Here is a 25,218-nt window from a genome sequence, read left to right on the forward strand (position 1 = left end):
TGGGTGTGCCTGCTCAAGCAGGGGGTGGGATGGGATGAGCTCCAGAGGGCCCTTCCAGCCCCTGCCATTCTGCAGTTCTGTGATCACACACCAGCTCAGCAGGAGACAACTAACATGCCATACCTCACTCTTGAGGTTGAGATTCAGTTTCCAGTGTTGCTAGCTTGTCTTTGCTATGGTTTGACTCAAACACTGCTTTCTCAGTGTGACACAAGGGTCAAAGACTGGGAACATTAACAGACCAGTCAGGAGGTTTTGCGTCAGACCGCAGTCTATCATCAGATTCCTTAAATCTCTCTTACAGTCTCCATCTCCCTCAAGTTTTGCTATCCCTGTCTTTTTTTTTTCCCCTTTAACATCACCTTTTTGATGAATACTTTATAGAAAAACCCCTCAGCTCCACAAGTGCATCACCTCTGAAAACCAGAGGATGATTCTCCTCTTTTATAACAAAGCAAGAAGAGTCACATGTGGATACCCTCTAGGTTTACTATGTAAAATCTTCACTGACTTGGCAGATATCTACTTCTTGCTGGTATAAAAGAAGTCCTAAAGATTTTTGGTTTAAGGCCAAGAGATAAATTAAAGTTGTAATTTCTTTAAATCTCCAACATTCCCTGTTCCCACAGCTGGAGGTAGGCTAGCAAAAAGAGGCCAGTGCAGGTCATCAGTAACAGACAGAAGTACAAAGCTGATCCTATCTACTAAGATTTCACCCTCTTCAGGAACAGGGAAGTCTCCACAGAGAATTCAGATTTCTACAAAAAAGCTCAAGGTAAAACATGTTTCTATCCCACCGTTAGTGCATTTGTCTTGACTGGTTCTAGTTTAGCACACCTCCTCCTTTTCCTCTCTTTGCAAATAGAGCAAGTACACTGGGGGCTGAGCAGGGAGGAGAGCGCAGCTAAGATCTACCATGACAGCTGTCGCATTTGTGGCCACAGCATTTGCAGTAAAAAAAGAAAACACTACGATTTTTAAACTGACTTGCTGCACGTGTATGGTCACAGGGAATTTAAGGCCATCCACAATTCTGGCTTCTTGCCATGCATATTCTTCAGCGTTAGCCTCATGTCCAGTGCTGAGACCCACAGAGTGTCACAGGTCTTCTGGGGTTAGCTAGTCCAGCCCCTGCTCCAAGCTGGGCTAGCTCTGAAGCTAGGTCCAAGGTACATTTTCTGGCAGGGTCTGTTGCTCTAAGCAATACCACGTTTCATACTGGAGCTAGGGAAGGTTTTTAGGGACTCTTCCATTTGTAGCTGCCAAGCTAGATTTTAGTACAGTGCAACAGATGCACAAAGAGACAGCCCTGAAACAACATAAATTCACTGCACTGATCTCCTAGTCTTAATGAGGCCTCAGATTCTCAGCTCACCTAAAGTTTTGTCTTTAAAAATCCCACAGCTGTGAACATGAAAATTAGACCAGCATCTCAAAACATCAAAGCAACTCATCCTAGTGAGGCTAAGGGTCAGTTTCTTTATACTTGCAGCACTCTTAGCATGCAAGAAACCCCATTTATACAGTCCTCCTCTCTTGGGCAGTATAAGCTACTGTTTCATACTGAATTAAAACCAATAAAGCAGAACTAACTAAACACAGAAATAACTACAGAATCCTCTCCAGACTTGCAAGGGAAAAGAGAGGCTGCTAATTACAGCCTAACTCATCTCCTCACTGCCATAAAAGCATTAGCAACTCTGCTTTTATAATGTGCATTGGCACTGGCATTTAGTTAAATCAGGGGTTTTGGTTCTCAAACCAGGCTAGCACCCCCAAACTCCATTTCCCTTGCCAAAGAGCAAAGACAGGTTGTCCTCCATAATCAGACCACTCTTGGTTACTCCCAGTCAATTAACCTGCTGCTTAATCTCGCTGTTAGTGGTCACCACCACTAGGAAGCCATCCAATTAATCTGCAGGCAATGGGGAGAAGCCTCAGAGAGGGACTGCTATTTATATGTAATACTGCCATGAGCTGCTTTCATGAACAGAAGCATGTTTTCTTGCCTGAAGGCTGGTAACACCAAGCTCTACATTTGTGTTTCATCTTTTTGATACTCTTGGCACTCTATTTAGGTAAAGAGTAGCTCATATTATTTCTAAGGACTACCATGCAAGAGGTTGCAGGGCTACTTACTGATTAATGCAGACACTTGGGTCCAGCCAGAAAGGTTTTGTACCTGCTAACCTGCTTACAAAGCCAGGTGCCTTCCACAGTAATAGAGCAGCTCCTCTATGAGCGTCACATTAAGCCCTGAGACACCAGAAGACTGCATCTAGCATTCAGACACAGCAGTTGCTCTGCAAAACAAACAGGAGATACTGGGATGTCCAGCACATTACTGGTTTGTTAGATCCACCCATTGAAGCAGCCTATGCTGTTGCTGCTACCAGAATAACAAACATTTTGCTGAAGTTTCAGTGGTATCATGGGTGGCACCCCCAAACTCCATTTCCCCTGAGGAAAAAAACCAAAGACATAGGTGCACGCGCACACACACATACTGAGAGCTATATATGGAAAAAGTATTAGCAGTCAAGAGGGAGACAGGAGTCCATCCTGCCCCAAAGATGCAGATATGCAATATCCAGGCTCCAGCTGAAGCAGCTACATCCTGTCCCCTGACACGTATTTTCTGAGTGGTCCCAATTCAGAAAAGTGTATGTTCATGCGCAGGGAACCTCCTTATACCAGCACTGAGTGCACAAATGATGAACATAAAACCAACATAGCATAGCCAGCCTTTTCATTGTAAACTCACCCAACAGGAACCTTGCTATAGTTTTGGATCATTCACCTACTGACAAAAATAACTGCGTTACTTCCTTAGATACACCATGCAACAGGACAGCATGACTAAGACAGTAGCTTTTTCTCCTGGGTAAGAAAGGCTACAGGACTTTCTCTGATCAATGATGTTATAAACTCGAGAAGGTTTTGGCAGAAGAGACCTACATTATTTATGGATTGCTTGCAATATCAAGATATTCACCATAAACCTCTGTAAGTCACTGCACTGCTTAGTTGCTCTCACTGTTAATACAGCAGACGACCATATTTGCCACACGACTAAGTAAAGGAAAATTCAAGTTTCCACAGCCATCATGCACCTCTAAAATAAAACAGTAAAAAAGTGTAAAAACCTAACAAGATGTACTGTGCTCCCCGGTACCATGTGGAGAAGCTGTGCTTACCTGGTTTGTCGCCAGCATCCAAAAATGGACTACAGCTTTCCACGGATTTCAGTGCTAAATGAAGGCTGACTGCAGAAAATTCACTGGTAAATGTTTATTAGTGGTTGCCATTCTAATTTTAACCTCTGCACGTCTTTAGAACCAACAAAAAAAGACCAAAACTCAAGAGACCAAATAATCCTTGAACAGATTCTCTTGTGCCTGGGCTATTTCAAAAGTAATTCTGAGTTTCAGGGATTTTTATGTTGGTTTTTTTTGTTTAGTTTGGTTTTGTGTATTGTTTTGGGGTTTTGTTTTGTTTTTTAAATCACTTTTTAACTACTTGTACTGGAAGCATTAAATTACACCACAATGTCTGACCACATTGTGCAAGAAAGGAAGGAGACATGGACTCCCATGGGAAATAACAGTTTCTAATACAAATACTTCACCAGTATTATAATCCACACTGAGGAGCAGAAACCCCTATTTCTTTGCCTTTCCATGTTGAACGCTGTGGGACTCTAGGAATACAGGGGAGTACCCCACACCAGTTCACTTGGTATAACTTTTCAGAGTAAATATCTCCAAGCTGATGCAGGCTCTGTCAGTCCCTGCAGAGATGTTTCATCCATCCAAGCTCTCCAGAAGTGTTCAAAAAGCTTTTCCTCAAGCCTTAACTGCATCTTCATGCATCAAAACCAGACACAAAATTATGGTTCAACAATAATTTTCCTGTCCAGGCCCCTCCTTCCACTTCAACCAGCAGAACAGACCATAAAACTGCAACTGCCCAAGCCCTTCCCTGTGCAGACCAGACTGGCCAATGTTCATAGCACCAGCTTCAGGACAGACTCTTTGTGTAGCTGGCATTACCTGCAGATGCCCCTCACGGTGGTATGTGAGGTCTTACCATGGACTAGAACTAGTCCAAGATCTCCAGGAAGAAGCACAGATGCCGGAAAAGATGTACGTCTACTGGATGGCAGATGTGTTCTTTATTTTCCTCCCCACAAAGGTAATTCCTTAGGTGCAACGCAGACATCCCAGGCATGGGTTTTGGATAGTTATGAGGCCAATGGGAGAAAAAAAAACCCACAACCCAAAAAAATACCTAAAAAACCAAAACCACACAAAATTGGACAGTCCCTGGGGCAAGCAGCTGCCTGCAAGGATACATCTCACTTGTGTACAGTACCCTGCTGTTGCCAAAAGGCTTTCCCCAGTAATTCTGACCACATCAGCATTTACCTTTATTCCTTGGCCAATTGTGTCCAAAACAAAAAAAAAGCAGTGAGAAGCAATATTCTTGGGTCTCACAACTCTGGCATTCTTAGCCGTACTATAGCCTACAGTCTCCCTTTCTTCCGAATTATCATCAGTCCAAGTAACACATCCTTATTTTGGCTTTCCTCTCCACCCCTACAAGCTCACCACAGACTGATGGGAGTCTCATAAGCTGAATGGTGCTTCTTTCTATACCTTCTAAAGTCAGACTCTTCAGCCTTGAGCCAGATATGCTGCCTGTTATATCAGCTGCTACTTGTTTTGTTCTACCTGCTACGTGAACAGGCATTTCCTTGTAAAATAAAAGCTAAATTCCCCTATTGCAAGTCTTCAGGGTGCATGTGAAGGCAAAGTGATGGCAGATGATGCCCATGCGAGGGCTTGCCTTTCCACTTAACCTACAGCTCAGAAAAAGGCTTGTTCTCTGGAAAAATCATCCCTGCCTGTCTGGGTCCAAAGAAGTCCTCTCCTTGACTCAATACTCCAAAAGGTGATGGGCAGCCCTCTGCCTTTCTAATCTAGGTGCCCTACACCATCCCTTCCCTGGCTACCTTCAAGGTGTTGAACAGTGCACAAGGAGAGCATAAGAAGCATGGGAGCTTACAGATCCCTGTGGGATCTTTACACAGCCATTTTATAGCTAGACTCAACTCAGCGACACCACAGACATACTCAGAGGCAGATCTACAGGACCACACAATAGGATACAGTGGTACCCATGACCTGGACATCTCGAAACCCAAGGGCACCGCATACTATTCCCAATTTTGCAGCTGCTCCCAGCACCCACAGTGACACTACCCTAGGGAACCACCTCACAAGATGCTAATGCTGACAGAGCTGACCCCTCTGCTCTGGGCGTTTCCTGCTGACAGTATTTCCTAAACAAGGGAGGAGACCATGGCAATTCTCCCCAGAAAGAGAATGTTAGCACAGGCTGAGTGCAGCACCTAAAGACCTCATTTCCCATCTGTGCTGGCATAAGACCTTGTCTTCCCTGTGTGTCAGAGCTGCAGTTTGGTCACTGAGGACAAAATTTGTTTTGTTTTGAGGGTTTCTTCCCTCCCTTATTTTAAAAAAAAAAAAAAAAAACAAACATACAAACCCATAGCTCCAAAAATAAAAAGCTACAGCAGACAGACGTTCACAACACAGCAAAAACTTAAGTACATCATCAATACAAAAGCACTTTCTCACATAGTGATTCAAAACCTGTACAGTACCAATGAAGTGCAATAATAAAATCTGTAAACGAGCCTATATTGTTCGACATGATGCCAGTTATAAGTTACCTACATGGCAAGTTACAGCTATTTGGGGTGGGGGGGGGAAGTGCCACCTGCTCACAACATTTCAAATTTAAGTGAGAAACTGCATCTAAGGTCCCTGTATTAACAGAATTTGCCACACATCAGTCCTCCCCAGCTCCAACTTTTCTGACTATTGCTGCAACCTCCGGTTTCCTCAGGTGAGCACCTTGTATCCATACACTTTTTACCAGTGGCATATTAGTATTTTGCATAGGGCAATATAGGGGAAATATCTTATTGTTTGCCATTTTCAAGACAGACTAAGAGTTAGCAGTTTCGCATGTAAAAGCAATCACAGGCTGATTAGTGTAAGCAGCAGGAAATGCTGGACGTGAAAGGCACAGACGAGTTGGGGAAAAGAACAACCTTGACTTGCAAGGTAGCTGATGGTTTTTAATCTTATCTGGATGAAGGTATAATCCAATTATTTTACCTACTTATTAAATATTCCACGCTTAAAATTATTAAAATGGCAAACAGCTGGTTACAGGGTAGCTGTTCTCTGACATCAAACCTACATCCACACAAATATTCCCATCTTCAAAGGATATTATCCACCTGCCTCTGAATGTAGGTACGATTTTCTATCCTCAAAGGCAAACTTGCTATTATTTGTTTTAATAATATTTAGTTGTGGACTTTAAACTCCTAACCTTTCTTTTGACACTTGCTTTTGTTTCCAACAGTCACCGGCTGCATACAGTTCATACTATTTACCTTACAGCAGCTTTGCACATCACACTTGTATTACCACTGCTCTTTTTCTTCAGCATACTGCAATCTCAGATCTTTTCCTTTGGCACAATTCCTTCTCCTCTACAGCCATGAAAGCCTGGCCTGTTTGGGAAGGGTTCCTGATCTCTCTCTGCTTCCAACTAGCAATTGCAAGGTCAACAAGAGCACAAAAACCACACCAAAAAGCACAGAGACTGTTTTTTGGTGCTAACTGGGCTAAAAATCTACCACCAGCAGGTTCTATTGAACGCATCCTTAATTTTAACTTTTTTGTTAGAAGTGTTTTGTAAGTGGAGGAGTTTGCTCAGCAGATATGCTCATAGACATGCACAAAAGCTCTCTCAAAATAAAATAGTTCTCGCACACACTGTCATCCTCAGAAAGGTACAGCATTTCTTTATACTGTTAAGTCAAAGCTACTGCAATCAGTAACTAAAAGATAGGCCAAGTGCTTTTTCTGCTCAAGTAATTTATGCTTAAATCATCATAATCTATGCAGAAAATGCAGGGGAAAAAAACATCAAGTATGACTTAATAAACTCTTGCTGATTCCTACTACAAACAGGCTTGCCTTTTTCCTGTAATTACAGAAGAAGGATTTTTTTCCCCCCACCACTTTCAGTTGCCACAAGAAGCCTATTGTTTGGATTTAACCATGCAGCACTCTTGATGCAAACACATAGCTCACGTTAGCACTGCACGTAACCCAGAATCAAACAGAAAGCAATTCAGTCCCCTTACAGTAAGAGCAGTGCTTTGTAATAAATACCTGTTCAGAGCAAACAGAGATACATACCCTGCTTTGGCACAGAAGACAGTGCCTGTGCATACCAGCGAAGTCTTGCGATACCTCCAAACATCCAGGTGCCTGTACGGTTGTTGTATATCAGATGACAGCTTAGCAGCCAGTTAAAAGCAAACATCGTGCAGGTCAATTGCCCCAAATCCAGGAAGCCAAAAATTGCTTGACTACATCTCTATGCCTCCCCACACAAACACCACAGTTGCAATCCTCTCTCATCCAAAAATCAGTTGGACACACCAAAATGAGTAACCTCTGCGTACTGGTACCTTAACTCTGGAAACCCCAGCTCTGTCCCTCCGCTAAGGGAACTGAAATGCTGCAGGCTCACTTGTAGCTGTGGCAACAGCAAATGCAAATCCTGCCACGCTGCAAAACTTCACCACAGTCTCCTCCAGCACATGTGAACTACGTGGGAGCAAAACCACCCTTCCCTGCCCCCCACCCCCACCCCAAGAATCAATCAGGTTTCTGAAACCTGTTCCCTCCCCTAAAGAAGGGGGGGGGAGGGGGGAATCAGCAGGGCAAAGTTTAGCCAGACTTACTTTGCTTTAGCAGGGTTATTTGTACTAGCTGTGCTTGAAGGCACTTAGAAAAAGTGCCCAGAAGAGTTTGGAAACAGAGTACTCATTACAACTGCAAAGACTATACCCACTGTTTAAATTAGGCGAGGAGCTACTGTATTTGCAGCCTTGATCTTCAGGCTGACCAAATCGTACCACTACTGCTTTAATACAACAAAGCTAGGAGTGGATATTTAGGCATAGAATAGAAAATGAGTTTAAGTGACATTTTTAAAAAATAATCAGATTTCTAAAGAATATCAACATACCTGAATGCAAAGATAAGCTCTCCCAAGAGCTCATCTCAGGAGATATATCAGACATTTCTAATTGAGGTGCAGCCAGGAACTGTGTATAACAATCAGAGGTTAAAAAACAACTGGGGTGGGGGTGGGGGGAGGAGGAGAAAAGAAGAAAAAAAAGCATCACCTAACAAGTCTCCAGCAGCAAAGCCTGTGTGAACTGCAACACCTGAATTGCAAATTTAGCTTTGGTGAGAATTTTGCCTCTCAGCCCAACCGATGCTTGCAGGATATCTACTTGTGGTTTGCAAAAACTTCTCAGACAAGCTTCAATATTCCAAATGGCAAACAAAGAATAAAAGCCCCAACTGATGCTTCCTGCATGTTGAGAAGTTAGGGTGGGAGCTTCTAGTCTACTTGGTTTGGTGAGGGTATTGGTTTTTTGGGGGGTGGAGGTTGTGTGTGTGTGTGTGTTTTGTTGTGGGGGGTTTTGTTTCTTGTTTTTGTGGATTTTGGTTTGGTTTGATTTGGGGGGGAGGTGTTGGGTTTTTTGTGGGTTTTTTGTTTGATTTTTTTTAATAAAGGACAGCTTGGGTTACCCTCTGCAAATAGTTTGAGTGAAAATACTACATCCTAACTTTCATCTATGTGCGAGCAAAGCAAAACTAATCCCCCAGTCAGGTTATTCTATCTGGTAGTGAAGCAAATGAGCTAAAAACAAAGGAAAGTGAGAGTTACCATGGGATACCAAGATGCATCACTTCTCTTGGCACCACGTGACGTATCTCAGCCATGAGTGAAGAACTCAGCAGATGGGATAGGAAAAAAAAAAAATATGTAAAAAGGTCTCTAGATTATAGCAAAGTGTAGGCTTTTATATCCAATTTGCTAACTGCTTATGACTATGGAAATGCAGGCAAGCAATATTTATCTATAAACCAAACTATCTGCCTGTAAGTCTTTTGCCATTGTGCAATAAATGTATGCTTTCCCTTCCAACAGTCATCATCTACAATTTTTGGTTCCTTACAATAAATTTAGTCCAAGCACGTTCAGAAATACTACCCTATTTTCAGTAAGAGCCACTGCTTACCTTTCAGAGGCAGCAGAGCAGGTCAGTAGTTTCCACCTTGCTCATAAATACAGAGGCAGCCACTTCACAGCAATAGACACGAGCAGTCAGAGTTGAAGAAAGATCAGAAGAGGAATAAATCACTTTGAATTTACTCTCAAAGTTATCATGGAGGTCACCCAATCCATGTCTTGGAATGAAGCCCACTGAACCAAGACTCTCTTTTCATTTTCAAGGTATCACTGTTCAGCAGCGCACCGCTGCAAAGCTGCCCTGTGTGTGTGTGGCACGTGAGCTGACCCCACCACACGCTTACCTATACTTTGATTTTTACCCCACTCAAGTCCAGTATAAGTTTTTGAACATCTCCTGCTCCAAGTGTTTCTTCTCTACAGAAAATCATACAGCGGTTCAATGTTTGATTTCCACCACCACCACCTTTTCACAGCTGGCAATTTCTTTCTAGCATGTCAAAACAGCTCTGATTCGAAGGACATTATTCCACCTCCATCCTTCTCCACCTCCCAAAGCCTCCTAATACCCACATGCTGCTGAGGACCAAAATCTACAGGAAAATTCGGTCCTTTCATACACCAGCCAAGCAAACCACCTCTCTGTAGTGAAGATTGATGTACAGTGTGAGAAACCTTCACCCTCCAAGCGGCCCCAGTAACTTACATGGTGCAATCCCAGAGTTTCAGCTCTACCCAAAACTTCACGTCACACTGGAAAATGAGCTTGCAGGGAAATACTGAAGCCTGTCTGTCTCCAATGCATCACAGTAACCCGATCAGTATCCCAGACACCAGCCGGCAAGTTGCCACTCCAACCTACCCAGCCATTAGCACTCTCCTATTAGTCCAGATTGCAAAACTTTGGTAAAGTAACAAAGCAAATCATCCAAGACAACTGCTGCTATAATCTGCTCTTAAACACCAACTTTTTATCACCTGAATCGTTTGCCATTATGTGCCTGTTTCCCATTAGCTACCAAAAATATGAAATACAGAAGCCAAGAAATCCCACATTTAATCTGCTACTCCAACTTGTAGCCCCTACGTGAGTACACATCTATATGACAGGGCATTTGAAAACAACAAAGTATTATTTATTACTTACTTATAAAATGAAGTTTTACATTTCTGCAACAAGTTTAACACAGATGGTGTCACCTTCTTCAAAACACTGCTTTAATAACCATTCCCTGAGCCAGGAGACGCTGTCTTTAATAGCCATGGCTAGGTTGTATCCAGCCTCCTTTGAATCTCTAACCTTCAGAAATATTCTGCAGCAGGGAATACCACGGCATAACTGTGTACCACCAAAAGAAAAACAACATTACCGGAAGAAAAAAAACTTTCCCTTGTTTTAGGCTTGTTGCTTCCTTGTTTTATTTGACACTATTTTTTTTGAATGGGGAGAGCCTGGATACAGGCATCCTCTGCTCACGCTTTGCATAACATTCCTCTTCTCACTTCCTCCGCTCACGATCATTTTTCCTCCATGCAGAAGAGTCAAAGTTTATTACCCTCCTGTGCCTTCGATTACCTGCATAATCCTTTGCTGAACCTTTTTCTTTTTGGACATGGAGGACCAGCTGGCATTCGAGACATGGAGTTTCATTTTTGGTTGTTTGGTTGGGGTGGGGTTTTTTTGTTTTGGTTGGGATTTTTTGTGGTGTGTTTTGTGGTTTGTTTTGGGTTGTTTTGTTTTTTTTTTTTACAGTAGCTTGTTGTTACTCTGCTCCCACCCAATAACATTCACTACTTTGATGCACTGAAAATAGCTGTAAAGTCAATCTCCAAATTCAGAAAAAAAGCCTCCAAAGAGCAGAACAAACCCCCAAAACTAATGTTTTTGCATCATGCCAGTGTTGGACAAACACATATTAGGTTTTAAAGACAGGAAAGGGCCTTGGAAGTCTTTCACAATGGCTGCTTCCAAAACTTCATTTCAACCAGAGCAGCTGAGCAAGGCATTAATCACATCCCTGTCTGTGCTTGAGGAAGCCTTCCTCCATCCTCTCACTTCCCTCTGCAAAAGCACTCACCTTCTGCCACGCAGGCACAGCTTGGGAACCACCTGCTTCTTTTCTATGTCCCAGCCCAGGGTTCGCCATGCTTTTCCAAAGCACCCCCAACCCTCATTTCTCCTCAGAGAGGCAGAGCAGCATCCCCTTTCCTTGGACATATAATTGATCCCCACTCTGCACCGCTGCTCGGGCCTGCTCTAAGAGCTGCTCAGCACACAACACATCTGATGGCACCTCATCACAGCAAGTCCTGGAGAAGGAGCAAAAGCACCAGTGCCCTGCCGGTGCTGATGCCAAAAGACAGGGAGGAAGGGGACAGAAGGAGACAGGAGCATGGATCTCGCATCCAGAGCTGGCAAGCCTGAATTCAGAACCCACGGGCTCCATATGAAACAAGTAGAACATCCATCTCCAGATGCTTGTGCTTTGAAAATACATAAATAAATAATATATACACACACACACACACTTTGGTACCTTTATTTATTATTTCCTGATGCAGTACCAGCAAAATGACTTCTAGCAAGGTGCACAGGGAAAAAAAAAAAACAACCTGCTTTTTTATTAGTAACCAATTACTGGTTTACAATGTCATTGACCTTGCACCATGTACCAGATTCCTTCCTGACACCTCACCAATGCTTGACACATGCTTGTTTCCTTTCTTCATGTGGAAACAGAGTACCCAACACCCTGTGTCATTAATAATCACAATAACAAAGGGCAGAACTGTATCCTAAAATTCCTGCCCGGTACTAAGATGATTTCCCACCCCCCAATTTTCAACTCCTCAAACTCCTCCCAACACAGGCTGACAATACAGACTTGCTTTAAAGTGTACATTTTCACTCCACCCCAAATTACCACTGGCTGAACAGAAGAATTTTCCAGCTACAACTGAAGAATCACTGCAGAAACATTAAGAAAATATCCTTAGGCAGGCATTTTACTGACAATGGGATTACAAAGGCACAGAGAAAGCACTTCAGATTTAGCATGAGTTTTGCAGGGATGATACATCTCATACAAGCAAGCAGCAGCAGGACGCAGACAAAAATTTGCTCTTTATGTAAGTTCACTTAAAGAAACAATCTTCTAAGTCTTTAGACTTACCCACTGGAAGACTGTGGGGTAAAAATAAAGCTGTTCTTGGGACAACCTGCCAGGTACTCCTACTGCACAGTTTTGGATGCTGGTTGGAATACACAGGAAGGATGGACTAATTTTGCTTGTGATAACTGGGCTTTCACTCAAGTGAGCATCCAACACCCCACACCTTGAGAAGAAAGAAAATCAGCAGGTCCAGGAACAGGGTTTCTTGGGTACTCCACCTAGAATTCCAGTTTTCAAAAGAGTTCTCACTTGTAAAATTCAAGTTACACGAATGTGATCTGTGAAACAGCACTCCTTTGCTGGAGGCTACTCCCCTGTTCCCTTCTTTTTTCCAGTGAGCCACTCCTTTCTAGATCATTTCTCCATCCAGTTTTCATCCTGTACAGGGACACCCTTCTGCCAACCCAGTATGCACTCCTAAACAGAGACACATGCCCACTCGCATGAGATTCTGACACAGAGATCTCCTTACAACAAGGTATCAAATCTTGCAATACCCAAGCAACCTTGTCCAACTGTTCACCAAATGGATCACCGTCCTGAAAGGTCTCGGCTGTTTCACCAGTATCTAATGTGTATCTTTTGGTGCAAGAGTTCATGCTGCCTCTTTCGAATAGTAAGATTTCAGCTGTCAGCATCACCTTCCTCCAATGTCCACTTCTCAACCGCATGAAATTAAGCCAAATGAGGGTGAGGACAGGAAAAGAGTAATAAGACAGTTTGCAAAGGTGGGTATTAAAGGATATGCAATCATTCTCCAAAGCGACAGACAGAAAAGCCATGGATGGTAGGGTGTTACCACATGGTCACTGACCCTCCACTCCCCCTTGAAACCGATGCCGTGAAAAGCCAAAATGAGGACTCAATAGTCTGAACGACTATTAAGCAGGTATTCTTTATTGCAGCGCTAGGCGCACGGGGATCACTCCTAATATACGTGCCCACACAGCATTAGTTGCATAATTTATACAAGATCTACATACATATTCACTAGTTTTCTGAGAAAAGACATACATATTCATTATTTACCAAGAACTCTATCACATGCAAATGTCCTTTGCGCATGCCTGTTGATGGTGTCTCCGGGTGGTCGTCAGGGGTCTCTGGGTGAAGGATATACTCTTCCTCACTGTGTCCACTAGTTAACTTTTGCTTTCGCACAAACTCAGGTCTGAGATTACATATATATCGTCCTTGAGGGATAGTCTGTTCCGGTTTAGTGTTTCGTTCTGCAGTTCCATATCTTTATGGTTCTGTACATCTGCTTCTTCTAAGATCAAATGATGTCCTCGTAAATTTGTTTAGGCGCTTCTTGTCTTGAAGCCTTTCTGACTCCCCCAAAGCAACAAGTGTTAGTCATAACAGTTCTAGCTATCAAAAATCTCCCTTATCCTGAATTCCTCCTGTACACTTTTTGTTCCAAGCTCAGCTCTACTCACATTTTCATCTCAGCCTCTGGGCCTCCCTACTGTCATTGCAGATACTCAAGACAACTGAAAATCCAGTAAAACTATACCATGGTTGTTTTTCCCCTTCAGAGGGAGACAAATTTGCAGAAAACTGACTGATGTGCCAGAAACTGCAGAGAGGAGCTCCTTTTTCTTGCTTTCACCCTGACACACGTGGTACATAATGTTACAGGAGCAATAGGCTGACAGCTTGGTGCCAGGCCAGCAGTGGTACCTCACACCATGCTCAGAGGGTGGCACTTCTCTTGAAACACTGTTTTTAAGACAACCATACATCATGCCAAACTACAGAGCACCCAACTACACCAATTGAAGACTGGTCAACTCACAGCACTGCAGGTATCATGTCATCATAAGATGATCAACACAAGAGCTCTTGAATTAGCAACTTGTAACAGCAACCCTGTGTTTGGTCTCCCTGGAATTTTAAGATGACAAGCCCAGAAATCATTAATTTAAGAGGTAAAGTTTTGATTTTGGTCCGAACTAGAAGTTAGTAATACTCATTGCACAGGGGAAGGAGGCTCAGAATAAAGTTTCCTAATTAACGCACTGCTTTACAGTGGAGACATACAAATAATGACCATCTGCTGGTGCCCCCTTGACTTTTGGCTAAGCAATGCTGTGTGCAAACAGTGGCACATTTGAGTTGTGAAGCTGAGTACACAATGTATTTCCCCCTACACACAGAAATGAGCTCACTTTCACACTGGCTGCTTCAGCTGTGTAAATAAGAGCTAAAATACTGCCTTATATATATTCTGTAAAACTAAATCCTGCCTCATGTAGCCAAGAGTCACAAAATTTTTAAGCTCTTTATCCTGGTGGTACTCCTTTATCTCATAATTTTAAGATAGCATTCACCATAGATAACATCATTAAAATTTGATGAGGGAGCTGTCTATTCATCATAAAACAGAGTTTCTCAACAGAATGCTTTGAGAAAATCTAGAGGGAGTGGGCAAAGTCAGTGTATTTTCATGCACCACTTGCAGTTTTGTGATTATAATATTTGTGATTAAGTATCTCAGGATCCTGCATGGAATTTACCAGTGCAACCATTGCTCTAAAACCAGAGCAAGTCAATGCACTTAAAGAATCCAGCCTTGGCTCCATGATGTTAACACCTTGCTAACAAATCTGACACCTAACCAGTAGGTGATACTTCAGAGCTAGCAGTGATTTCAGGCCAGAGCTGTCCTGCTTCGATAGACGCACACTACTCCTTCGGGGTTATGAACAGAAAGCTAACACGTTGGCTTTGAGCAGCCAAGACCCTCACAAAGTACAAACACAACTTTGTGCTGGACATTACTGGAGTATGAGAAAAGTCATTAGGGAAATAGCAGCTACGACATAGCTACTTGCCTTATCTGCTTTGTAAACAGCTTTTAAACTGCCAGGTACAGCTATGATTAAGGAGCAGCTGGAGATGTGAAGAGACGTCCTCATAACTGCTGACAGGTAAGTTTATTTGAGCTTCAGCACAAGCATTTAAAGATGAAAAAGCACAATGAGGATGCTGAAAGACAACTGACAGCTTGAGGAATACACACCAGTTTTCAAATAATCTCTGTGATCTAGGGAAATGTATGATCACAGCATTCACTGGGAATTAGATCATCCATTTAGCAGCAAGTTTGCCAAATCAACTGTCCGGGGACTTTAAACAGGATCAGTAAAAACTGTCATTGCAAAACTGGAGTCAGTACCTTTGCATTCTTGGTATTCAGCTGCCTTCCCAGAGAAACTTCACTAAAGACCAAAACACAGGGTAAAAATAAAACATCAAGAGGAAGAGCAAGTCAAGTGCTACAGTTGGTTCCAGGAGACACGCATGCTGTCCCTGTCTATGCCCAGACATGTTAGCCTACCTCTGCCTTGCCTACAGTGTTTGATTTCGCATCTGCTGCTGGCTTCATTTAAATGCTTTTCACGCAAGATTATTATTTTGGGGGCTGACAAAGTTTGACAAACCAGTACTATGGCAAGGCGGATATGCTATCAGCCATAGACCATGCAGATCTTTGGCAGGGGCAGACACAAGTAGCTGCATCAGGCTGAGGGCATCAGTCTAATTTGGACCAGCAACAACATTCACGAAACATCTGAAGCAACCTTGTAAGCACAGTTAACATATCCTAATAACAAAAACAGCATTTGTGCAAAGCATGTTCCTTACCTTTTCTGCCACTCACCTCTCAAGATGTGCCAGATAGCTCAGGGGCTCACAAGGCTATATTTACACAAGCTTTCCACAAAATTATTAGTAAAGCTTGGGGGACGTCACAATGTATCAGTGTCTGGAGACACCTGCAATGAAGCTCCACAATGCAGAAAAGAACAGGGAGGACCCTAAAGGTAGGAGCATGCTCTAGACAAGATGATATTTAAGCCTGCTTACATGTAACCTAGATGCACACATGATTTGAACAGTTGGGACAGTCACAGAGGACTCTAGTGAAAGAGCAGACATCCGCTGTTGGGACTGTAAAGTCCCTCACCATTTTAATAACAAATGCTCTACCCATCCTTTGCTTCGTGTTTATCACCACAGAGCAAAAATATATTAGATGTAACATTTCGCCTCCCTAAGTAGTACACGGAAATCTGTCAAAACAGTTGCTCACAGCCTTTCAACTATTCACTGGAAACAAGGACATCAGAGGAAGGTGGAACGCAGGCCAGGAAAAAAAAAAACCACGCTTTTGTTTTGATATATCTTGAAGACAAATCTATGAGAACAGAGAAAAACATTTAACAAATGAACTGAAAAAAGCATCTTGTGCAAGAATCTGCAAGAATCCCAATAACCATATCACCTGTGGAATAATAAAACTGCAAAACCATGGAATAATTTTAAACAACTATGGCTGTCATTAAAATAATGAACGAATTAGGCAATACTTATCCAATAAGAGAGAGCTATTTAATAGGGTTTAATTCAACATGGGAACATAGCCTGTTGGATCCATCTAACGACCAAAGTTGGGGGAAAATAACTGATTAATGCAGCTTCCCAAAAGGTACAAAAACCAGAAGTATCACCCTCAGAGGCTATGTCTCCTGGGTTGCAGCCTAAGAGGATGCCCAGATTCATTAAATGCTTCAGCACCGTTTGAATACAGGTTTGCTGAATGCCAAGAACACAGACATAAACCAGCAAGCAAAACAAGATTAGAGATCAGCAAGATGGCATTCCCCTTGTGAATCCAAATAAATAAGACATTTTGAACTATTTCCAGCATGACTTCAGCACAAAGTAACACTTGCACTTCAACATAATAGCTGATGTTTTAACTACATGCTAAGAGCTACAGGAACAGTCACTCACAGCAGCCCTGAGTTTACCATTGGCTGTTCAGCCTTCAAAGGAAACAAAAAAAAAAATTGCAAAGGAGCCCTGCCTTACTTCAAAGCAGTAACTGCCTTTCAGATAAAAACTGTATTATTTACATTCATTCTTCAAGCACTTGAACCCAAGTAGAGCATGCTAGTTGCTATCAAAAGGTCTGGTACTTGTAGGTGCCCTGTCCCATACCAGATGTCTCAGGTAGATGATGTGATACTTGAAAGGAGCTGGGATGGCATTAGCCCTCAAGCTTTAACTGAAACCTCACGTACATGAGAGCCAAGTAGTAAAAATTAATGCAAAGCAAAAAGGAACACAAGCAAAGGGGGTGCAAAGCAAGATGGAAACCCCATTTTCTCTTTGAACACAAGCAAAAACTGCTGAGCACACCCTTATTGGAAATCCTATTACTTGGGCCCATAAACTATGAATCAATCTCAAGGTCAGTCAGTGCCAGCCTCAGGACACAGGAACAGTCATTCGCTAATTCTGCTGACAAACAAACAGATCTGTAGAAGGAAGATTCCCTCTTTGGATTAAGGATTCAGCAGCAGCAGGTACAACCTATTTTCATTAACTGCAGCCATTTCCTGCTAGCACTTGCTTTGCCTTTTCCAAGAAACAGGGGAGCAGCTACTTGTCTCAGGGAAAATGAAATAGGAGACAAGAGCAAAACTACCAACAGCAACCTGCTTTAGGCTACCCACTTACCAAGAACCAGCCAAGCTATTTAACAAGCAGGAATGGCTAGGAAATCTACCAGAGACAAATCTGATCGATCCGAACAAACTGATCCCAGGGAACATGCAATGTCTGCTCCAGAATTCAATTAAATCTTCGGCTTTGGATAAGTGCCTGAGATGTTACACCATCACTTCCCTCCCTGGACTCCTCACTCCTCTCTCGGTACATGATTGCTCCATTAACATGGGGGGAAGCAGCAGCAGCACATCAGACCACAGACCGGATTCAGTTACTCCCAGGGGACTGCATGGATTCACTCTTTATCCTCCCCACTTCTATAGCACAACCTGTAGACTGTGTTTGTACCAAAACCACCTATTCAGATCCTACAACATCCACTTGCAATTCCCACTTCTACAGGCAGCTCACATGCATCTGGAAAATGTCAGGGTGGAGGGGGAGATTAGCAGGGAGGGGTCAAACAGGAGCTGAGAAGGATGCCTACGCTTCCCCAGAGAGTAAGGGTAAAACCAGCAGCAGGTTGGCCAGGTGTTGCTGTAAAAGGTGTTGCCTATTGCATGCAGGTGAATAAAGGCAGCACTGGGCTTTAACCTGCCAAATCACCTCTTCAGTCAGTCATCCGCAACTTCAAACGTGGGCGTTCCTAGCAACAAAGGTATTACTTAAAAAGTCAGTGTCACAACGAGCTCATGTCCTATAGAGGATGCAGAAAAACTCTAAATTCACATTCAGTTACATACATGATTAATAGATTTCCCCAAAGGTGCTTTTACGCATACAAGACAACACCCAGAAGCCAGTCACCGCTTTTAATGGAGATCCTCTCCCATGCATTTGGCATTTCACAGGGTGGTGCTGTTGGGTTTTTGCACGTTTTTTTAAACATCTGCTCTAGCCAACTGTTGCCCATTTAATTAGGAAATCTGATGGCTGAAAATCTCAGTGACTGTTAAACTACTGAGTAGTCTGCACTGGATTTTAACTTTAACCATTCCAAGCCCTCGCTGTATTCAAACACATTTATTTCCGAACAAGCAACTTAGGCAAAAATATTTTTTAAAGATTCCGCATTTGCTGAGGCTGTGTTCCCATGGAGTTAAATTTGATAGATGTAAGCATACCTGGCAGTGACAAGCTTAAACAAAAATTATTAAAAGATAAAGAAATTGAATGCCATCCATAAACCACTGCTTTACATGACACTGTTGTCTTTAAATAGCCACTGCTACACTGTCATTATACAGCAATCAGTGTATTTGCTTTGCTCTCTGAGTCCAGAGAGCTGCCATCGTCAGAATCATTAAGTGCTATATAAAAGTAACATCGTGTTTCTCTTTCAAAGCCACTGAAGTCTGAATTTAAAAGAGAATTCAGCAAGCAGCTATACCAAACACATACAGTGCCAAGTTGGAAGATGAGTATATTTATATAACAAAAAGCTTCCTGGATTATTTTAAGGCTTAAGTTCTGCAAAGCTAACAATTAAGGAAAGTGATGTTCTCCTTTTGTTTAAAAAAAACAAAAACAATACTTGTACAAAAAAACTGAAACCACAACACATCCATTTAAGACAGAGCAGACAGTAGTATCTTGATCCTCCACTATATTAGAGCCCTAGATTTCAGCAACAAGTCATCCATATGCTTTGTGACCCCAGGAGTTTGGAACATACGTTGCCACACACTGAGACAAATACACAAAAAACAGAGGTCCCAGATACCAAGCTATCTGCAGGTAATGTCTCCACATAAATTACAAGGTATGCCATACGCCCAACAGTATTTGGTTTGAATCTTTTTCATTTAGCATGGAACAAAGCAGCCCTGCACCTCTTGCACTGTACCTGCTGATGTTCAACCCCAATTAAATCTGCATTAAACTTCAAGTAATAGACTACTACGTTATTGATAACCTCTGTGTATTGGACCCAGGGGAAACAAAAGTTGAATCAATACAGTGACATAAGCTTCTGGTGTCTGGTGAAAGTGTCTTCCACTCTTAATATTCATAGAGTGGAAGGAGAGTGGAGAAAATAGGAGTTTTTAATGACTGATGAAAACAAGCCTAGACATTACAGTTTGACCAGAACAACAATCACATAGATGCCAGCTTTCAGAAAGCAGCAACCGCAAAATTAACATCTGCTCATAACAATTCACCTTACATGCGGCACGCACACAAAAAAAATCAGTTCCCTGAATTTCAGAAGCATTGATGTTTAGTCACGGTATTTTTCTCAATATTTCTGATTATCGATGATTTTTTTTTATAGTATCTGTGAAAGTGCTACTCAACACCTTAATTGTGCAACACTTGAGATTTAGAGGCATGCAGTACTGTGACACCTGTAGGAAAGCGGCTAAAACCAACTTTCCCCAAACCACATTTGCTCAGGGCATCCGCAGGAAGAATTATAACTGCATTAGAAAGAATCACAACTGAAAGCTGCTTTTCTGTTCTCTCCCTCATCATGACCTCTCAGAATCACCCAGTTTAGCCTCACTAATATTCAAGAACACGGAAGAAAAGGCAGCAGCTTTCCCAACTAAGAACGGAAGGCAGGAAAGACTTGGCTCATTCACTGTGCTAGTCACTCAGGTTACACACAAACAAATAACAATTTTAAAAACAGACTCTCTTAAAATCTCTAGCCCAATAGCTCCGCTTTTATTTTCTGTTCTTATGACACCTCCCCCTCTAGCTTTGAAATCAGGCATGGAGCTTTCCAGCACAGATCAAACCCAACAAAACCACAAAAATCTTTAAAAATGCCTTTTAGCAAACCCTTGCCCAGCTTCGAAGGATTATTAAAACACAAAAACATAACTACAAGCAGCAAGAAAGGGCATACGCCCCATTTATTTTCTCCTTGCAGGTCCTTCATCTACATCAAAGCCAGGACTGGGAACAGAAACCAGATATTCCAGCCACCAGTCTGGTTGTCTACCCAATATTTCACTCCAGTTTCTACAGCCAGAAGGGCAAAGATCTTGTAAGTAGAAAAGATGTAGGTTGTATGTAAATGCTCCAAAACTTCAAGTTTTGCTCTTAGTTCTCCTTGCCTGGAAGCAGGAAAAAGGACCGGTCTAAGTGATCTTTCGGTTGCCTCTTCCTAAAAACATCCAATTTAGTACTGGAGTTAGACCATGTAAATTGTTTTTCTTGAATGAAGAGAGTGCCAGGCTGGCACAAGCAACAGCTAAGCTAACAGAAAATGGAGGGGATCATCATATTTTCTGCTAAACCATGCTTTTAAATGAAAGCCTCACTTAAAGAAACCAGGCAGTACAGGTGCCAAAAGAAATGGTGCCACGCAGCTGTAGGACATTAAGTCAGACTATGCTAATACACAAGTGAGGACCACTGACTGCTGCCAGTGCTGAATACTGCCATTGGCAAACACGCAAAAAATGATTAATCCAAAGCAAAATGGATATCTGCCCACGCAAGTCCAAAACACAAACTTATCCAAATTCAGGTCACATTTAATATCAGTTTACAGTAAACTAAGTATTGAAAAAACATACCACTCAAACACACGATTGAAAACGCAAAATTAATTTACTTACCTGAAATTGCTTCTCTACCCAGAGCACTCGATTCATCAGGTTAAAAGCTCACTATGAATACGAGAGTCAAAACTCAGAAGACCTGCTGCTGGCTGCTTCTCACGTAGTCATAAGAGTCACTATTAAAAAAAAACAACACACACTATTATATATTAAGAAGCAGAGCTAACAGCAAGCCTTCTATTAAAATATTAGGAGTTATTACAGTGTGAAGATAACCTCAAGGTCTACCAATAACTGGGATATACAGAAAAGACTGTGCTAACATGGACAGCTGCATTTTAAGAATAGTATTTCCAAAGGACACAGAAAGAGACAAGATCCCTGTATCAAAATAAGGCCTATAAGCAGCTTTCATTGGATCTGAAGGAGGCCTGGAGTGCTTCTTCATCCACTTTGTGGCATTCCATGGAAAGCAGATCCACTACTTTCCACATGCACCAGCCTTCCTGCAGGAGCGTATCTTGGATGTACGCTCATTTTCCTCCCAGCCTGCACCAGGCAAGAGTGGTTTGGATGAGACCACCACTCCCAGAACAGCACAGGAAACAGAACTGCCAGAAATGGGCCAGTGACCACCTGGTTTGGGCCAGGGGCACCATAGACCAGAAGCTGTCTACTCCCAACATCATGGGAATCTCTGTCATACCAGTTCCAGCAATGCCCAGAGCACCTTTTCTGTAACTAAAAGAGCAAGCAGGCAGAACAACCCTTGGGATACATATTGCTGCTTGGAGCACACACTAAAGAAGTAAATCTCAATGTTTTCTTTGAATGGAGTGCGTAAAGTCATCCAGGCTCTGAACCAGGCACCACACAGGATAACAGGTTTTGCTGACTAATAAGCTGATGCAGGGGGAGCAAAAGAGAAAGGCTGAAAGCCTTTTCTGCCAGTCTTCAAGATAAACAAGATCACTTACAAGACAGAGGAAACACTTGCAACGAAGCAAAACCAAAACGTAAAAATCTAATTGCATGTGACCAAAATCCTCAAGAGGCAGCACCCAGGTAACAGGCTTCTCTCCATCCCTGTTACCTACCTTTTGCAAAGCCAAATGTTGGAGCTGGCAGTGGTAGACAAACCACTCAGCCCCACAGCTGGGAAGCAAACAGAGTCTTCATCCAACCCCCCCAGCTTAAGGGAGACAAAGTCACAGGGGAGATTCAGAAGAGAACCAGCCTCTTCACATGGGGCTCTGCAAGGCTATTTCAATTAAACTTTCAGATAAGGGAAAACCAGATTGTCTCCCTGGTCCATTCACATTACTTAGAAAACTGCAATTCATATATTTCCATTCAAATACTAGTTGGGGGGTGGGGGAGTAAAATTCTGCTTGCTGAAGCAGAAACAAATCCAAGTAACTGACTACTGGGAAGCAAACAGCCTGTGGCACGGCAATTCTGCTTTCTTGGACTCCTACTTAGCTACGTTTAGGATTACTTGCAAATTTGCATTTGGGTTTTACACTGCATTCTTGCCCCATGACAGTGCTTCAGGGAGGGCGCCATGAGGCACCCCTGCCTCCAAACACCCACCCAGAGCCTCCAGCAGCCAGAAGACTCCTCTATGTAACAGGCAGGAAGTCAAATGGCTTTTGTCCATCTGGATAGAGCATGGTGTGCTGCCAGTGTCAGAGCTGCTCAGTAAAAGCCTTCCTATCCTGCCCTGTTTGCTGTAGGATTGTTGTAATAAGAGCTAATGTTTACAAAACATAGGACGAGTTATCCATCCCATGAACACTCACCAGCACATCTTCAGTTAGGAGGAAGGCCCTGTTTCCATGAGTAACTGCACTCTTATCTCGTAAGAACAGCCATCCTCCCAAACAGATCATGCTATCTCTGCTCACAGGCACTCACTCATCTGCTAAGCTTTACAAAGCCGAAACAGCCACCCGTCTGCTGGAAGCAGCATCCCCATGACCCACAAGAAAGCTAACCTCCCTACCCCTCCCCACATCCATAGGGAAAGCTCCAAACTCTGCATATCCAGTCTTCTATGAAGGGACAGATCCCTCCCTGATCCAAGAGACGACAGAGCATAAACTGGCACTCAAATGTAAACACACATTTTCAATGAGCAAGTCATGAATCAGCATGTGCTGCTGAGCACTACAAGTGCTCCCAAGATACTCGATAACAGCTGTAGCCTCTTCCTCTCCAGTATAAATCCATACAGACCCTGTAAGTACACATTTTCTGCCATATAAAGAATTATTTCTGAGCCAGTCAGAAGAAAGTAGAAGCAATTCACACCAACAGTTAGCTTCATTTACTACCAAAGTTACACTGATAGCAGAACTGTACAGCAAGGTTTGATTAGAGCTCATTCCCATCTTTCTTGAGGCACACGTGGACCTTCATGGTATTTTTTGGAAAACTCCAACATTTTTTAATGTACTTTTCAGAAAATAAAAGGTCTGTCTTACCTAAATCAATTAGCCTGTATACCAAACTCCTCCATCCTCTGCTCCTTCCCCCACAGGAAAGCCCTTCCATTTGCACAACAGTGGCTCCTGCTCCGCTGGGGTACAGACTGCCAAGTTCAGGGCCCATTCTCTTTAAATTGCATTTTAATATCTTCACGGAAGTAGTTCAATTTCTAGAGTTGCTAAGCAATAGCAAGCCATAACAGCACAAGAGAAGCCCACTTCTATTTTAGTATATAACACGATAACATTCAGCTCTGCCTGTGGTACCACTTGCTCTAACATCCACAGCATTTCTATAATGCAGAAGCACCTGAGAAGCAATTCTGATGGTTTTGATGCTATAAAGATTAATTTCTGAAGTTACTTGCCGGTCTTGTTCTCCTTACCACAAGATAGCTAAGAACTACCACTCATTCTCAACAGCACCCAAACACTCTCTCACCACTAGCTTATTCAGAATACAGGCTCCATTTTACACCTCCTGACCTGATACATCGTAACCACCAGAGTCTCAAGCTTAGAATAGGCTTAGAGTTGATGCCCCATCTCTGACTGATGCATTTAAATAGACTACAGCTTGCGGAAACCTGCAGGATTTCCAGAAAGAGCAAATAAGTAAAAACGTCTCCTTGTGCTGTGCATCAGCTGTGCCTGCAAAGCACAGACATGAAGCTTTGGAGTTAGGGATTCTCCTCTTCCTCTTTTCCTCCCCACTTAACACATATATGCAAGCAGCGTCATTACAAAAGGAGTAAGAGCAGGCTGGTGTCTTACTTTCTTAACCAACATAAGGGGATCAGGCATCTCTGCAAAGGCTGGATTAACCAGCTACCGACTGCTACTTAGAAAAGGCACCTCCATGATTAGAGCAGCATTTTCATTTTACATCCTAGCACAGGAAGGCAGGCATATTTCCACATTTCACTGGTGTCTTTGCTTCTTCTTTGCCAGACAGGCTAAAGCACTCCTTAAAATACACTGGAGAAATTCAGTCTAAATAGATCACTCGCTTGAGTTCGCCAGCTCAGTATGCTTGTGAATTACAGAAGACAAATTAATTGATTTAAAAGACAACATAAGGGATTTTGAGAGAATGTTTAGCCTACATCCAAGATGTCATTTTAATCCTCCTCACAGCTAATTTTTTGACCATAGGAAGCCAGTAAAATTTGTGGTGCCACTCTTACACAGAAGACATCTCCAAAGGCATGCTAATCACTGAACTATTTTGCAAATTGCTCCTAATCTACAGTTGTTTGCCTCTGCAGGAAGAGTGCGGAGACAATAAAGTCATAGAGCTAATGGTAATGTAGGCTCACTCCCAATGAAAGGGTATGCAAGAAAGGAATGATCCTCATT

General features: G+C 42.6%; 1 protein-coding gene across 12 annotated transcripts in view; it reads right to left on the minus strand.

Moving 5' to 3' along the window:
* Positions 1-25,218, minus strand: part of SGMS1 (sphingomyelin synthase 1) — a 98,773-nt gene that overhangs the window by 49,182 nt on the left and 24,373 nt on the right. For 9 of the 12 annotated variants that reach the window (XM_075109587.1, XM_075109583.1, XM_075109584.1 and 6 more), the window contains exon 2: positions 21,428-21,546. The gene's annotated coding sequence lies outside the window, so the exon portion shown is untranslated. Of the gene's footprint in view, positions 1-21,427; positions 21,547-23,172; positions 23,324-25,218 lie in introns of those variants that run through there. The other 3 variants (XM_075109586.1, XM_075109590.1, XM_075109589.1) reach the window with 2 other exon arrangements.

Source organism: Phalacrocorax aristotelis, chromosome 14 (genome assembly GCF_949628215.1).
Source record: "Phalacrocorax aristotelis chromosome 14, bGulAri2.1, whole genome shotgun sequence".
Classification (NCBI taxonomy): domain Eukaryota; kingdom Metazoa; phylum Chordata; class Aves; order Suliformes; family Phalacrocoracidae; genus Phalacrocorax; species Phalacrocorax aristotelis.